Source organism: Ornithodoros turicata, chromosome 1 (assembly GCF_037126465.1).
Source record: "Ornithodoros turicata isolate Travis chromosome 1, ASM3712646v1, whole genome shotgun sequence".
Lineage (NCBI taxonomy): Eukaryota > Metazoa > Arthropoda > Arachnida > Ixodida > Argasidae > Ornithodoros > Ornithodoros turicata.
In genome coordinates, this window is record NC_088201.1 from 35,119,044 (window position 1) to 35,132,640 (window position 13,597).

The 13,597-nt window shown below is 44.7% G+C and overlaps 1 long non-coding RNA gene across 1 annotated transcript in view; it reads right to left on the reverse strand.

Moving 5' to 3' along the window:
- Positions 1-341: 341 nt before the first annotated feature.
- Positions 342-13,597, reverse strand: part of LOC135377978 (uncharacterized) — a 55,605-nt gene continuing 42,349 nt past the window's right edge. The window contains exon 3 of the long non-coding RNA XR_010418231.1: positions 342-735. This is a non-coding gene — a long non-coding RNA (uncharacterized LOC135377978). The remainder of the gene's footprint in view (positions 736-13,597) is intronic.

The window sequence follows — 13,597 nt, forward strand, 5'->3', positions numbered from 1 at the left end:
CTTAAAAAGTCAAACAGTTGACGGATCATTTGTGCCAGTGTTACATGTGTCCTCCTTTAGCAGGCACTACACGAGGGGACAATACACCCTTATGCGTAGACTAAAAGCCATCGACGCCAGACTGTTCAGTATTCCTTGATTCTTGTACCTGGTCACCAACTCTGGTCTCTTCGATCACTTATGACGTTTCTAACAGCCACAGGTCTACTGGACGAACTCTAAGCTTTTGTCCTGCTTCCTTCCCGTGCGTGTAATGCTAACTCATAAAATTATATCAACCCACATGCACTGGGATAGGGTCCCGCAGCCTAAGCGGGGGAACCCCAATGACATAATTATTTCATTTCATTAATTTCATTTATTTTTCTTAAAAAACAACAACTTTATTACAAGATGATGAGACCCATTTCAAGGCTTTTTATTATATTTAGGGCCCATTTATAATTTAATTACTGTTGTTGTTCTTTTGGAGAATACGCGGAAGCTCGGAATAGGCCCTCCGGTGACACTAATACCTAGGTTGGATTACGTTAGGTGTACATGTCCGGTTGCCGATGGAGAGGGCGGTAGAGCGTGTTGCCGGTTGGATGTTCGATGACACTCCCCGCAGCGCTCATACTGACAGCAGCATAGGGTGGCGGTAGTAACGATCGAGTGACCCGTCGTATGAGGTGGTGGACAGCTTCTTTCGATGAGTCTTCAGCGACAGCCACCGCAAGATTGTTTGATCTCAGTCTAGAAACCGAGAGGAGGAACTTACATAAAAGCACGCTACAGGTACTACACAAAACGTGAATTGTATTACGCCATCTGTAAGTCTGAAAACAAAGGAATGTAGCCATTATACAAATACTTTCTACTGTCTAACGTCCCCGTTGGAAGAGGCACACTTTTGTAACTTGCACGCGAAATTGTTGACGTCCTCCTCACTCATCGTCACTATATGTTTGTTGTTGGTGGTGATGCTGACGTCCTCTTGCATCTGAAGCGTGACCATGACGTACACCACTTGGTGGTCTAGCCAACTTGTGCGCTAATACGCAAATACCAGATGACACTAACTTACACACAGATATACTTTAGCATGATTTGATATTTTGTTTGTGGCGAATTTCCCCATTCATCACCATTAATTTATCTGTTGTTTTTGTCGCAATCTGTACCAGAAAGATAAACTTCGAATGGTTAAACAACATGTACGGAAGCAGAGTATCCTATAGACTGATAAAAAAAAAAAAAAAGATCAGGTAAGAGATAGAGGTGCGTACGAGTCATTGCATTAACTTGGAGCATTGTAGTTCCACCGCTATTCTTGCATAGAATTAGTGACCTCTGCTCGCTTCCCGATAAGCACAATAGAGATAAACGTACTAGGCGACGTAGAATAACCAAATGTTGGCAACGGTACTAACATGAGGCAAAACGAGGCATCGCTCGACGAAGAGATGTGAATGTGGAGTCTCATATATATATATATATAAGAGGGGAGGAAAAGCCAGTAAAGAAATAAGTAAATTACGCTAGACGTGTTTGAAATTCAAACTTACAGATTAAGATGGCTTCTATGGCTGCACGTACAGAAACAGATACTCATGGAACGATGCGACAGCACCAGAGGACACGTGTTTCGCCGTGTTTGCGGCTCGTCAGCCCTGGGTAGCTGCGCATCGTTCGGGATTGGCAAACCAGGGGTCACTCAGCGAGCGATATACACCTGGGAGGGTGACTGAGCACTCCTCAATGCCACAGTGCAAGCCAGTGAATTATAAAGAGGGGAAAAAGCCATTAAAGAAATAAGTAAATATATATATGTATAAATATGTAAATATATATATTCCGTGTTAGCGCCGCGAAGCAACTGTGGCTATGAGCCGCGTACAGATGTGGACAGATGGAGAGAGGACAGCAGGAAGGAGTGGGGGACAGGGGGATAGTATGCGTCCTGGGCCGACTTCAAGGGGAACTGTGCGGACATTCGTCTGGAAAGTCTTCGGAAAATCCAGGGAGAACCTCAGACAGCACAGCCGGTGGTAGGATTCGAACTCACCACGTCCAAGTCTGTAGCACGACCTTGGCTACCATCAACGAGGAGGATGCCCTAACCCGCTCGGACATGCCGCTGGTCCGGAGTCTCACATAACTTGGTCCATTTTCGTATACCTATCGAGGGCTTTACACTGGTAATTGTGGCTATAGTTTTGCCTACAATGAAGAATATTTATTAGAAGAATATCAGTGTCTCACACACCAAGCACGTTGGACGGACCCAGTATGGAGAAGCTTATTGATCACTTCTCCGATGAGAAAGAAATCTGCCTGTACGGACGACTAAGGAGTATTTTACGAATCACATTGTACATCCAGAAACGTTAGGGCTTCTGGTCTTCTGTGACAGTGTAAGAACGAAAACGTTACCAAGTTAAGGCTTCGGTGGCTGGGGAAACGTATTACTATACGCGCTGCGGTGTCGGTTACGTCGCAGATAACGATACAGCCTTGAATACCTCTTGCATAAGCTATTCGGCCTATGTACTAACTGATTTCTGTTCGCCTTCCCAACCTTCGTCTACGTCTCCTTCGTAAGCTCTCCCGCAGTCGTCCCACCGCATCATATATAATTACTCCAGCTTTTGATATTTGTTCTATAGACTGGGTCCTTCAAAATCGAATTTTTCGCGTTTGCTACACATCTGTATATTATAGCATTCAGTTTTCGCGTCCATCCTTCCCGGGAAGCGTCATAGAATGGGACAACTCTCACGGCATCAAAGTGGTCCTATGTTATTTCATCTTTCTCTCTCGCTCATCACTTTGACATTTAGCCTAGTCACCACACTGTTCAAACGCAACTTCGCCACATAACACCGCCCGGAGCCAAGCGTCACCCGGAATGATATCCTCTCCTGACTTGTCGAAATCAGGAGGCGTACGCCTCTTTTGGAAACATTATGCAAACCGGGAAAAAAAGGCGGAAAAGAAAAAGAAGATAGACAAGTGGATCCACCCAGTTTTCAACAAATCAGGTGTGATAACGGTATAATTCGGAATGACAGTCGGCTAGCAGCGTGTTTTGTGGTGAAGGCCAACCACGGAGCACATGATGATACTATTATTTATTTATTGGTATTTATTTATTATTGGTATTTTTATGGTGCCCATGAACAGCAGCTGCCTAGGTGATGGTGCACCCCAAATTCAAACACAATCAACAACATAATAGAAACTAGTAAAGGTAATAGTGGCACATCTAAAAAATTGGAAATACTCAAGTACAGAAATACAGGGTCTGAAACAGAGGTAAATGTGCAGTCACAACATATAACCCTTGATTTGTGGAAAGCGCGGACGCCTTTCTACATTTAAAAACCGCATAAATGTCACAAAAAGGCGTACGCCACCCGTTTTCAAAGAATCAGCGGAAAGAACGATGCATTTCGCGGTGGTGGTTGGGTAAAGGAGCGTGTTTTGCGGTGAAGTTCTGTTTTAGTCGTGACGCTGCCCACATAAGTAAGGCCAACAACGGCAAGCCGGTTTTCGTCACCCCCACCTGTGTTTCAAGGGTGTGTGGAATTTCGATTCTTTACGTGTTCAAACCCTCTCGTGTAACTACCCAGAAGGGTTACTAGAAGTACGCGTAATAAGTAAAACTAAATAAAATATTGTATACTCTCACGAGTGGACAAAAAAGAGAAAAGTCTGGTGATTGGTTAGAAAAAAAAAAAAAAAAAAAAAGAAAAGACCGAAACGTAAAGGAGTGTCTCTACAACCACATTATCGCGTGTCATTATGGGTTGCGTGGGCCGGAATGGCAATTTTGTTTTGCGAAATGTGCCTTTTTTGGCTTCATCGAATGGTTTCATCACGACAGAGTTTTTTTTTCTTTCTTCTTCCATTTCCAGTTTTAATACCATCCACAAACGTGAGGGACAGCAGCGTACATGTCTGTTAAATGCAGTAACGTGTTCCAACTGAAGGGAACATGTATTCATTTGGCTCAGGATAATTACAAGGTAACTGGAGTAAGGCAAATTAATGCTTACAGCTTAGTGAAGCCTAAAAACTTGAAAAATAAATGAAGGCGGACGACGCACCAATAAAACGCATAGTAATCACACCTTTTTAGTCTATACTTCTTTTTCATCCGAAGAAGTGCAGCCTCATGCACGAACAACAACAATAAATGAAGAAGTGATGATGACATGGGATGTTTCCCCGTGGTAGCCACAGGACACTACCCCATTTCACAGTGGTTAATATGAGAGGATGAATTATGGTGAGAATGAAGCAACGACAGGTCGGAGTTCTGTTGTCATGCACGAAAGCTTGCGATTAAATATTGTATTGCCGCTTCGTCTATCTCTACTGATTTCAAGTTTGACAATGATAATTCCTGGCTTTTACGTACCGAGACAACTATGGCGCAAAGCCATGAATTGTCATAATAATAATAATTGGGTGTTTACGTCGCGAGACAACTGAGATCAATTGTCATAATAATTAGCTAATAATAGGTAATAGGTAGGTAATCATTATAATTAGCTAAATGAACAGACCTTCCATTCATTTAACGACGACATTGTTGCTGAATTTACTCCTCTTCGCAGGACTGGCCGCAGACATGTAAATTTGCTTCCAACTCGTGTGAGTTACGCAACTAAATTACGCAACACTGCACACGAAATTGCAAACCGAAACTTACGATTGTTTGTCGGCAAAACAGATCCGAAATTTGTGTGGCAACAATTGGCATTCGCTGTATGAGCTGCACTGACAACAAGACTTTACGTTTAACCTAGATATGCGCCTATATGACCTATATTAATTTTCGTTAACTTCGGTAATTAAAAAACTGTATTATTTGTAGCATTAACGGGCACCTGTCTTGTTCCACAAGTGTCTTATATCAAGATGACATTCACTGGTGAATTTGTAATCTGTGCCGTGTCAACACCATATCTCCCTACAAGGTCCAAAACACGATTGGCTTCGTTTTCTCTGTCTGCCGCAAACGAATAGTCTGCGCCCCATTTGCATACAGATAACAAAGAATCTCGAGGGCACTCCTATGTTGCAAGCTTATCAAGAAGTGAAAGTGACACTCTTATCTGCACGCGCACAGTAAAGGAAACCGAAGCTAGGTAACAAAGCAAAGGTCAGTCGTTTGCTTTGGCAGCAGACGATGCTACTACAAGGATAAGCACCGAAGGATGCGGTGGTGTTATACGACAACCGTACTCCAACCTTGAACAAACCCTAAATTTGCCACGAGAACCGAATGGTCATTGTAACTACGCGGAATGGGGATGCTGGTAGTCTACGCTGTGCACAAACTTAATTTGTAACTCCGAAAAGTGTTTAAAATTCCCGTTTGTTGCGCAACGTCACCGTTACAAACTATCAGTAAAAGAACTAAATGACAAGACGGAGTAACTGTTGATATAAATGAGCAATTTGAGTGAGAAATCCCGCCATCCGCTGTCTTCTCAATATATTTCGTTTATTTTTTCAGCAGACGATCTCCCTGATCGATTGATTCAGAAATAAAAAAATATGGAGATGTGACACCTGACCCCTCTATCATTTTCCTGCTGTCATCTTCTCAGTTGTCAACATCTGTAACCCATTCATGGCTGCTTCGAGGTGCTCTGGTCAAATACGCTCAAGTGCTGACGCTGATAACGAAGGTGAATCACAACCTGTGCCATTCCAGCCGAAACCAGCTAGAGGTGTAGCTCGTACCCGACCTTCTTAAATTTCGCCTAAAAAATGTATGCATTCCCTTATGGGTGTGTATGTGGGATATATTTTTTTTTTCGTTTCAAGATTTTGTTTTCTTGAACATTGGGGGCACCTCGAACTTAGGCAAACACGAAAAAGTGTTGTCCGTTTCGCGCGTCCTTCTGACATATACAGACGACATTTCTGCGCTTTCTTTGCCTGGTCTTAGAGGGGAAGGGTCGATCTAGCTTCCTGAAGGGCATATGGAACGGGAACAAATCCACACCCCTAATGGAATGCACACAATTTTTTTCAGCGAAATCTAAGAGGGTAGACCTTCACCTCTCTCTGGTTTCGGCTGGAATGGCCCACCTGGTTTTGTCCGGGTGCTGATGGTAGACTGGCTTCCCACTGTCGACCTCACACAGATATGCACTAGTCTTTCGGTGCGCCAGTCTTTGAATGCACCAGTTCAGTAAGTTAAATTGTATGCTGTATGGGTTTTCCTGTTGCTCTCCGTTTCATCATTCGACTGCCACTCACTTCATGTCTACGGCCATTCCATGCATCTTATGCGTGGGCGAAGTCTCTTTGGCAAGTAGAACTCGCTCGTTTTACCTGCTGCGAGACACTTTACTCTTGCGGAACGTGGCCCACTCCCAGAAAATGGGGCAAAGTGGATGAAATGGAAGACGACTGTTGCGGTTACGTCTGCCGAGCAGACTCTCCAATTATACATATCGCGGGGATCACACGGGTGACCTCCGCAAGAGAAACATTTCCCACAGTCTCCCGCTAACGCAGAGAATTCACGTATAATTGGACAATCCGTTTCTTTTGCCGGGTACACTACATGCGCTCCTTCTCTTCCCTCGCGGCACTGCACGCGTCACGTCGCCGTACATTGGACCGTCATTTATTACACGGTGAAGCGCAGTGCTCCTTGTTTATGAGCTCTCATGGATTGCAACAATTCCTGAATGCTGCAGGAAAGACGTGCCTGTCTCAGGTCGAACGAGCCGAGCAGGTGTTTACCTTAAGTCTGGGGTGATATCCGTTTATAAATGGCCTTTCACGGAATATCGCGCTACTGCCCCCTTCCCCTTTCCGCGCGTAAAGTTTATGCAGCCGAGATTGTGTTTCATTCCCGTGCGCTCTCGTGCAAGTCCCACTCTCTGGGGGTTTCCAGTTGCCGCGGTCATGTCACCAGACCAAGTACTTGCCAGAGGAACAGCGCCACGGTCATGTGCTCATAGCCCAGCCACAATAGCGTCATGCTACAATAATGCTTACGCAGCTTTCCTTAAAAAATGCTTCTGCTACAAATGCAGCTTATACTTTCATTCTTTTCAGAGCCCTAGAGTATGACCATGTAGTGACCTGTGGGCTTTTGATCAAGTATGCGAAACGAGAACTCTCCTGGAGCGATGGAATGTAACTGTTCTGATACTGGCACACGCAAATTCACAGACACAACACAAGCAGCCGTAAAGCGTCTAAGAATGTGAAATATTAAAATATAGTAGTAGTCGAAAAAGCCAGACAGCAGCAGGACTAGAACCTGCACCTCTTGGTCACGGTAAGAGGTGGTGCCTGACTTTTTCGACAACTGCAATATTTCAATCCCTTCTCTCTGTTCTCTGTTCGATATATCAGCGGCTCTCGTCCTGAGGATCTTCCCTTGAAAGGACACACTGAAGTGCAAACGTTTCTCCTCGCGGAATGAAAGATGTCGTTACCTTGACACTAACACAAAAGGAACGGGATACATCGGTTGTGTCGTTCGTGATTTATGAGCGAAAGAACCCGCAGTTTATGCTCTCCCTCTCCTTCTCAAGAAGCGCGACAATGCGGAGATGACTCGGATTGGCCTCCTCAAACGCTCGCGATTATTGGGCAAATCGTTTGAGGAGACCATGAGAGCCAGCTCCGCTTTGTCAGCCTTCTTGAGAAGGAGAGAGAGAGAGAGGAAGGGTACATTGCGTTTTTTGCTATCGATCATAAATCACGAACGCCGCAACCGATGTATCCCGTTCCTTTTGTGTCGCTGTCAACGTAACGGCATCTTTACGCGAGGAGAAATTTTTGCACTTTTGTGGCCATTTAGCGTTTCATTCCATTAAGCTCATAGCTACGGCCTCCTGGGATTTTAACTTGACAATCCCTCGGAATGTGCGCCCGCTTCCGGCCACCGCCAGGTTGAAGCAGAAGGACGATGCTCCGGTGTTCCGTGAGCTGTCGTCCAGAACTGTACTCGAGGTTTCCTTGAAGTGCCTGTAGATATACGAGTATTTCCGGCCTGTAGTCGAAAAGAACGTTTCACCGCGCGTAATTACGTACACTTGTAAATAAAATGTGTCTGATATACGTTGTCACTATAACTGCACGTCTAAATAAACGAAGTTTATGTTCAGGTTATATCACAGTACTAAGCCATTAAGAAATGCGGTACTGCTATCTAAACACTTTCTAGTTGCGATGTCAACACCGCCGGACGTTACTTAGAGAAATTAAGCGCGATGTACGAGCGTTCACCAAATTAATTACAAGGGTTAAACTCTGAGTATGCTCCATTTTCTAACCAATTATGCTTATAGAAATGAGTATATGGAATGTAGGAGGTGGTGGTGATGATAGCGTTACCAGCTTGCCATTTTGGTGGGCATATCTGGGCGGTGGCTGTACTCCTATTTGTGACACTTATGCAGTTATGTTAATTGTCACACGAAGGCGTACGCCCCGCGTTTTCCACAAATTAGGAGTGATAACGGTATGACTCTGTGCAAAATGGTTGACCATCAGTGTGCCATGTAGTGAAGCTCTGTTTTATGATTGGGGACGCTACGACTTCTGCTACGCAACAAGATGCCAGCTGCATCCCGGAAATGGTGTCAAGATTGTTAAAAAACAAACGCGCTTCTAAGTCGTGGATACGCATGGTATGCGTTGGGACAAAGTCCCGTTTCATTGTCACTTTGAGCTCAATCATATAAATATTTGCTAATGTTTGCTAAGAAGACGTACGCTGATTATTTAAGCCTGCAGGTTCGAAGTTTGGCACGAACCCCATCAGCGCAGCGCTTCAATTAGCAACATTACTTGGGCACCAAACGCAAAGCTCGTGGACACCTGTGCGCCCCTATGCACTGAAGCTTTCAGTGCATTTTGCTTCTTGAGTTGCAATCCCCACCGGAATAACCTCGGGCAACGAAAAGAAAAAAGAAAAAAGCCGGAACAAGAACACAGCCGTGCGCGTCAGTCTACGTCTAAGCCGATTTCTATAAATACATGTCACGGTGTAATATTTTTAACAAAACGACACATCATTTAGATGCCAACATATTTCACGGCGTTTTATAGAATATTGAAGATTTAATCATCCATAACGCTACTTCTGTTTATCGTGTCTCTGTTTACGCTCGCGCAGCAGATATTTTGATATAGATGCTGCTTTGCAAAGAAAGAAGACTTGTTCAATGTAACGTACTGGTATATACACCCGCGTTGCGTGTATAATGTGCGACCGAATTCATGGCTAGGGTTACACGAACTTGAGTAATGTACGATGGCCTTCCAGCAAAATACATTAGATATACGACTTCCAAGTATACCTCACAAGCACCTAGTACGTCAGCCCATCAGACACATAGCGTCATCATCGGAGATTACGTAATTTGTTTGCTTGTCGCTAGGTATAAGGCTACTGCTTTTCAGGTAAACCACGGTTTCTGTACGCCATACTTCGTACCTCTAGAATATTAACGGCGCTTCAGTCTCGGTGTAACATGTATTTCGGCCTGAGAAGCTGGGAATGCGCCCTCACGCTAGGAAATAAAATCTCACGACATGACGTACTCATAGCACATCACTGCACAGAGTGATGCAGTTTACAGGTTCTGGTTTCATGAGAAAACGTTCTTGAGGAAACTTTTATTTTTGCGTTGTATTTTCCCCTTGAAGCGCCAAAGTAGGGGGTTCGAAACACCTGAGAGCCATCATCGCCATTTGATTTCATTTATGCAAGTATGCTGTATATCCGTACCGAGATGTCCGCACACAAATATAATAAAAAAGAACAAAGAAAAAAAAAAGAAAACGAAAAACACTGAGTTCTCTACGTGAATGGAACCAACTGCATGTTGTTAGCAGTGGTGTATCATAGTCGCCAGTAATTTTCCATTGTACTTCCATTTTTATTTTATTTGAAACCTTGGCGCTCGCCATATCAATGTGCACGGACTTTCCACGTAAGGTCAGTCAGTCTATTCTTAAAACGGAACTTTACCACATAACGTGCTGAAGGCCGACCACTGCTCAGAATGATACCGTTATCACTACTGATTTGTGGAAAGCGTGGGGCGTACGCCTTTGTGTCACAAAAAGGCGTACGTCTGCCATTTTCAACAAATCAGGGGAGTGCACGATGTCATTTGGGATGATGGTTGGCTAGGAGAGAGTTATGCGGTGCAGTTCTGTTTTAAGAGCGTATCTGGTAAAACGGGATCTGGTAAGTCTTACCATGTACACACTTAAAAATGAGGGGGGGGGGGGGGGGTGATGGCAGGATAGGCTCGCCGTTGTTGGCCACACAGAAGTGGGCGTCGTCACGACTATAGCCAAAAAAAGAAAAGGAAAGCGCATAGCAAAACAAAACACAAAGGAAGGACGGACGGATGGAGGATAGAGGAGGTTGAAGGATGGGGATGCGGTGAGGTGCATGAGTTCATCGGGGAGAGTACAGTATTAGATGGGTCGATCAGCAAGGCCTGTCTTCAGCAGGAAGAGAATGAGGTTTCTTGCTTTGGCGGAACGTTCGGCAGAAGAACCAGCGGGGTAGAGGATGTCTGCTAGCGAGCCCGAGGTGGAGCGAGGGAGATGTGTTTCGCGCGCAGAATGGTATGCTCGGCAGTCTCGCAGGATGTGTTCGATTGTTTCGGGTTCTTGACAGTGGCCACAGCAGGCGTCACCAAATGAACTTCACCACATAGCACGCTCCTGGCCAACCATCATCGCGAATGACAACGATCTCTCCCTTGATTTGATGACAGTGGTAGGTGTACGCCTTTCTTGTACAATTATGCCGTACATAATGTAACAAAATAGGCTCCGCCTCCCGTTTTCAACAAATCAGGGGCAAGAACGTTGTCATTCGGGATGATGGTTGGCTAGGAGCGTGCTATGTGGTGAAGTTCATTTTTAAGAATGGCGAGCCCTTTCACCACCACCACCACTGTCATTTTTAAGAGTCTAGTGTCAACAGGCCGATTGGGTTAGTTATGATTACGCTGTGGGAACGGAGTTATATCGTGTTCGAGAAAGATAATCTGGAGATTTTCCACAGCCAGTTCGGAGGAAAACTGGAGAAAGAAATGCAATAACGATTGAAACATAAAAGCGCTTAAGCCAAGTTACGCTGCAGGCAACCTTGGACACGAGATCCACAGGCTTCGTTCCTGTTGTTGCCTCTGTTCTCTGGTGAACTTGGTGCTAGCACGGTCCCTCAATACTCTTTCTGGTTAGGGAACTCCGGCGAAAAGTTCGCTTAGAGCGCCCCGATGATGCGTGGCGGCGCATCGGTCGTTTCGGGGGAGACCTTTGGTGTCCACTGGTGCCTGCACGTATGGCCTCAATGGTGTTTCTGCGGGTGTTCGGACGTGTACACGTTTTTTCTTTTTGATGCTTGAGTTTTTCGTGCGTAAGCAGAGGTTCTTTTTGAAATGTTCTTCAAGGTTATTGCAATCTTTGCGATCTGTGTGTATGTAAGAATGATCTACACACATCAGGAGACTTCGCAGAATTCGAGCGGGGAGCATTTTGTGATGACTATTTTCTTCATGCAAGGGGAGCCTGAACTTCACGAGAAGTGAACGAAAGTATGTTTTCTTGGTCTACAAAACAGTGATTTGCATCACGATACCTTTGCCTACGCGAATAAACAGAAAACTTTCGCTAACAGCCTTTATTGGAGATGTACTGCGATGAGCTGTTGATCTCCTTCGAGTAGATCACTAGGTGACATATGTAACACACCGAGAACCGTAAAATTTTCAAAGGATGGATCTTTCTACACGATGTCAATAGAATAACATGTCTGAGAGCAGAACTTGCGGGGAAAGATGTTTTGCCAAATCTGCTTTGTAAACGAAGATCACTCATACCAATTATTTTTGCTCAACCGGAAGCGAACCGAAAATGGTTTCTACTGCTCAGACGAAATAGCCTGAAGCAGCTACCGCTTCGCGAAACAGTTCAGCTGAAAAGCTTGCATGAAACAACCAATCCTGTACTGATTCTCTTGCAAGCCATATAGCATAGTGCTAATCCTTTCACTACATTTTGAAAACATAACTAACGACTAATTAAAAACAAACTACTTAAAACGGGCAAAATCAAGGCAATCAAAAGGCAAATCAAGCACGTTCGTATGAGAACCTTACGCTTTCACGAGACGAAACACACAAAACAGAGGATTCGGTGCTATTAGGTGAGGATTATCGCTTCCTTGTCGTCATTATGAATTTCAAGCGAAGGGCTAGAATAACTCAAGATATTTACTGCCTTTCCCCCTGCTTATCTCTTTCCAGCTGTTATTTATTTCTCACCAACTACCACCACGTTGTCCTCGTCAATGTAGTTTCTGGGCAATCCCAAAATTTCCTGTTGCGCTATGAGAACAGTGATCGTTTCCAAATAAAACTCTACGTGCCATTCCACCATGTCAGATAGTTTGTTCAGTGGAATGTCCTGGAACTGACCTAACTCATATGCCCAGGCTATCTACATCACAATGATAGTTTGGCAGCTGAATGTGATATCCGAATATTGTCAGCCAATTTCTAGCCGGGAAGTGTTATCAGGCAACACTTTAGTAAGAAGGAATTCGATCTTGTGTATCTAACCCTGCTTAAATCATGTTGTAATCTCATTTATTTAAAATTTTGCGTGTTAGAAAAAGACAACAACGAAAGTTGCAATCTGCGCTCAATCAATGGTCAAAAGGCCTAAAATCGGTTCACTGAATCGTAATGTACAGATTCAAATCATGAATCGGTTCGAGTGTTAATTGTTTCTCCTTTGAACCAGGAACTAACCTCCAAAAATAACAGTTCCAATCTTCGATGAGAACACGCAGTGCTGCGAAAACGTCGTCTGCTCCACGAGGGTGTCTTCCCCCGAACGACGCGATCGCCCCCGGGCGGGAGCTATGGTCCCTAAGCGACCTTTCCTATTGTATTCGAGCGGAGTTTCTCGACCAGAAAGAGTATATTGAGGGACCGTAGTATTAACAAATCAAACGTTGAATCAGTACACCCCAGAATATCTTGTCGACATCGGAATATAACTGGTTAGAACTAGTGTACAGTTCTCGGCGTAAAGACTCCAAATCTGACAATATCTAAAACTGCACAGACGACAGGGGGAAGTAACTATATTCTCCAACTACAGCTGTAACTATAACGCGCCGGCGTTTTTGGCTGAATTTTAGAAAGGACGCTCTCAACAATATGCTCAGGAGCGTCCTTAGAGGTTGTACAAGGTCTCCCAACAAAGGCGGGCTAAGGATACAAGGTTCGGTCAGTAGACTATGGAACTCCAGACGATGATCGTAACCGGTGTGTCGTAACGTGGGCACGCGATGGCAGACGACGAGTTTCCCAGGGTTCTTTTACGGGAAGTTGAATCACGGCGATACAAAGTTCGCATTTTGCGGCCGAAAACTAGACACTTGGAGGTAAACAGAGGAAGCTGCTGCCGGGCGCACCCAGATGGCTGCGTGCGTTTGTTGTTTCGGTCCCGTATTTTTAAACTGCTCCTCCACAGGTGGAGACACACCACTCCGTTGCCAACTTGCCATGCATCATATCCCTCTGTCAACGCG